This window comes from Equus asinus, chromosome 25, assembly GCF_041296235.1.
Source record: "Equus asinus isolate D_3611 breed Donkey chromosome 25, EquAss-T2T_v2, whole genome shotgun sequence".
NCBI classification, from domain to species: Eukaryota; Metazoa; Chordata; class Mammalia; order Perissodactyla; family Equidae; genus Equus; species Equus asinus.
The window spans coordinates 24,989,468-24,993,990 of NC_091814.1; the positions used below are offsets into that span (position 1 = coordinate 24,989,468).

The 4,523-nt window shown below is 44.8% G+C and overlaps 1 pseudogene; it reads left to right on the forward strand.

Moving 5' to 3' along the window:
* Nucleotides 1-2,871: 2,871 nt before the first annotated feature.
* On the forward strand, nucleotides 2,872-3,785 carry LOC106831102 (voltage-dependent anion-selective channel protein 2-like; annotated as a pseudogene).
* The last annotated feature ends 738 nt before the right edge of the window (nucleotides 3,786-4,523 follow it).

Genomic DNA, 4,523 nt, shown 5'->3' on the forward strand with positions numbered 1-4,523 from the left:
CAAATCTACACTGCTTCATGAGCGGTGGCTTGCACGTTGGCCCTTTGGGGAGGAACTTGAATAGAGCAGGACTGAAAGAATGGCAACAAAAAGCTGTGAGGGAAAGTACATGAATGGACCTCTACTTGTGAGCACAGAGAATAAGGAATTTGCCTTCCATGTAAATGTGCACCAGGGCGCATCCTCCGTAAGGAGGCTCTGAATTACCAGGTCAGTAGGATGCCACAACCTGTGGATGGCACTCAGTGTCTTTCCCCAACCACCTCAGTGCTCATTTATTGGGCTCATGTACAAAGCAGCAATGGCATCAGGGACAAGGATCTGCACAGACTCAATTCCACAGCCTTCTCTTCACCAAGGCTGATCTGGTTGACACCACTCCTGAGTATCCAACCGGCCAACATCACCAGACATTGTGGAGCCTCAATGTGTCACTATTCCCATGTTAGGGGACCACAAGCTACCCAGTGATAAGTTGGGTTATTTTGCAACGTTTCTATAAGGGAAAGAGTAATGACTGGCCTTCAAAAGGATAGATACATTTTCTGGTGATAGGTTTACCCTCCCTGACCATGATGCTTCTAGTAACACCAGCAGTCACCGACTTGCAGAATATCATGGCATCTCACACAACATTGCCTCCAGCTAAGGGGCACATTTTATGGAATTCATCATTTTACCACAAGCCCCATCTTTCAGGAGGTATAGATAGAATGATGAAATAGGCTACTAATGGCTCAGTGTCATCCTGTCAAGGTGAGACTGCTGTCCTACTGGACACAAACTATAAATGATGCCAACATGTGGTTGCCCCCTATTATGGGCTGAATTCTGTTCCCCCGTCCCCCCCAAATTTACGTATTGAAGTTCTAATCCCTATCACTTCAATGTGACTGTTTTTAGAGATAGGATCTTTGAAGAGGGAATTAGGGTAAAATGAGTTCATGTGGGTGGGCCCTAATCCAGAAAAATGACTAATGTCCTCATAAGAAGAGGAGATTAAGACACAGATAAACACAAGGAGGGAAGACATTTGAAAAATGTCATCATTTCAAGGAGAAGAAGGCCATCTGGGAGACAAGGAGAGAGTCCTGGAACACATCCTTCCCTCACGGCCCTCCACAAAAACCAACCCCGCCAACACCGTGATCTTGGACTTCTAGCCTCTAGAATTGCGGGGAAATAAATTTCTGTTGTTTAAGCCCCGCAGCCTGTGATGCTTTGTTATAGCAGCCCAAGAAAACTAATAAACCAGCCACATCAAACAGCCTAAATGCACAGGTCTAGGGGTCCAGGGGTGGAAATGAAATAGCTCCTATTACAGTTACACCAAACAATGTACTGAAGGAATTTTTGCTTCTCATTCCCCACAACCTGGGGTTCAATGGGTTTGGAGGTCCTAGTAGGCTAGTGGGTTTGGAAGAATGCTTCCACCAGGGAATGCAGTTATGGTTCTTTCAATTTGGAAGCTGAGTCCACCCACTTGCCATTTTGGCTTCCTTGTGCCAATGATCCAGCAGGCAAAGAAGATGTCACTGTACTGGCTGGTGATGTTCCTGATTTCCCAGGGGAAATTCCCTACTGCTTCATAATGGAGACAAGGAGGACTATGTCTTGACACATTGGCCAATAGTCCTGGTCAAAGAAAAAGTACAACAACCCAGTAAAGGTAGAACCACAAAGACTCAGATCCAGCAAGAATGGAGAATTGGGTTACAGGAGGTTTTCCAGCCAAGAAGTGGGTAGAGGGTAAAGGAAACAAGCAATGGGTGGGGGAAGAATGAAACTAGGATTACCAACTAAGGCCTCATGAACAGCTACGGAAGCAATAACTGTGGCAGTTCTTTTATATGTTTTAATTCCTTCCTCATTCTTTTTCACCTGCTACCTGATATGAAGACCATTGGTGGTGACTAATGTGTTAAGGTTTCACGTGAGCATATGACTGAATTATTATCAGCCCACAATGACACAAGAGCTAATGGGATGATTGTGTGTCCTCTGATTGGAGATATCAATTTTCCATCTGGACAAAGAACGAAAATGCATGCTGATGGGCAAAAGGAGTGGAGCATATCGGATTTTTCTCATTTTCCCTTCTGATGCGTTCTTCACCCTATTCTCTTGCTGACCTTTATCGAATTCATTCATGGGCTTCCAGATAGATTTAGCCAATGAGAGGCACTGGAAGAGTTCTAAGGACAGAAGGATGAAGGTAACCTGCTAGGTTGCCATGTGCTGGCTACATCCCTCTACCAAGAGTCAGTTCCTATCTGGCAGACTTCTGCAGGTGTTCTTTCCTGGGGATGCAGGTAACTGCTCTCTCCCCGTGCCCTTCAATGCTAGCCTTGATAACTGCTGCCTACTGTTGCTGACTCGGGGAAACTACACATCTCTTATTGGTTTCCCATAATGCCACCTAAACCTTTACAAACTGACTCTGTTAAACTCTGTTCCATTACCATTTGAGTGTACTGTGTATTTCCTCCAGAACCCTGACATTGGGGGAGAGAAAGAAAGAAGACAAGAGATAACAAAAGTGAGTAGAGAAAGAGGGAATAAAGGAGTAGGAAGAAAAGCAGGCATGAGCTATTAAGGGATAAAAGTTTATTAAAGAGGGAGAAAACAATAGAAGATACTGGAAAAAAACAAAATACATTAACAGTAGCTGACCATGTACTATATCAATCAGGTTTAGCCAAGAACAACACTGGGCTTTCACTTGGCCCTCTGGCCATGGCAGCTGTGGCCCAAACCAGATCAAGCCGAGCGGCCCCAGATGCTGATGCGGCATACCTCTCAGGAGACCACCCCATCACCTCTTCTCACGGCCTGGCCATGGCGACCTACAGACAGAGCCATGTGTGGTCAATGCATATTCCTCCATCATATGCTGACCTTGGCAAATCTGCCAGAGATATTTTCAGCAGAGGATTTGGTTTTAGGTTGTCTGGATGTGAAAGCAAAATCATGCAGTGTCACGGATTTCTTGGTATCTGGTCCATCTAAATCAGACACTGGTCAAGTTACTGGGACCTTGGAAACCAAATTCATACAGTGTGAGTATGGTCTGACTTTCACAGAAAAATGGGACACTGAAAAGAGTCTGGGAACAGAATTGAATCAGACTTGAAGGTCAGATTTGTCAAGGGTAGAAATTGACATTTGATACTACCTTCTCACCAACACGAGAAAGAAAAGTGGTAAACTCAAGTCTTCTTACAGGAGGGAGTGTAAAATCCTTGGTTGTAATGCGGACTTAGATTTTGCTGGACCTGCCATCCATGGTTCAGCTGGCTTTGATTCTGAGGGCTGACTTGCTGGACACTGGGTGACTTTTGACAGTGCCAAATCAAAGCTGACAAGGAGTAACTTTGCCATGAGGCATAGGAGTGGAGACATCCAGCTACATGCTATGGTCAATAACTGGACAGAGTTTGGAGAATATTTATCAGAAAGTATATGAAGATCTTGATGCTTCAGTGAATCTTGCTTGGACATTAGGTACCGACTGTCCTTGTTTTGGCATTACAGCTAAGCATCCATTGGGTCCCACTGCTTCCATTTCTGCAAAAGTCAACAGCTCTAGTTCAAACGGAGTAAGCTGCACTCAGACTCTGAGCCCTGGTGTGAGGCTGACACTGTCTATTCTGGTCAATGGAATGAGAGTTAATGCTGGAGGCCACGAGCTTGGGCTTTCTCTGGAGTTGGAGGTTAACCCGGCAGGGTGGGAACCCTCGGGAATGGGTCTCAGAAGGTTTGGTCTTAATGTATTTCCAGTGTGAGCACAGGCTCCCTCCAACTCCCCTCCACCCCTCCAGTGATAAAACAAAGGATGATCTAAATGAGAGCTGTATTTTAAATGTGGAGTCAGTTTCTTGTTAACTAGGTCCTAGTTAAATTGTTTATCTAGTTACCAATGCTGCAGTGGGGCAGTCACCTGCACATTATCTAAATGTATTTAACTGTTAGATGTGCTATCCACCAATAATGAAATGGACAAAAATGCAAAACAAATAAACATTGGGTCTATTTTTTTAATTAACCACATCGTTGAAAATTTTCTTCTTTGGTTTCAGCTACCAATGGCCAGGGCCTCAGGACTTTCACGCTATACATTTTAAGCAAAATCCTCTCATCCAGGATTTCTCCACTGCAGCACTGCTGACACCTCAGATCATATCATTCTTTGCTGTGCAGAGGGCGTCCTGTGCAGTGTCAGACGTCTCACAGCATCCCTGCCTCCACTCACTAGATGGCTCCTGTCATCCTCCATACCACCTCTCAGACATGCCAGTGTCCCCAGATATTGCCAAATGGTCCCTGGGGATAGGGCTCCTGAGAAAATACTGCACAGGACATACTTATAGTAAAAATATTGTTATCGTTTATCTGAAATTAAAATTCAAGTGGACGTCTGTATTTTTATTTGCTAAATCTACCTAGCCATACCGAGAGGCGAGATTACCCCTATCTCTCCCACCTCCCACCCCATTTGAGAACTGTTGCTCTAGTCCACAGGC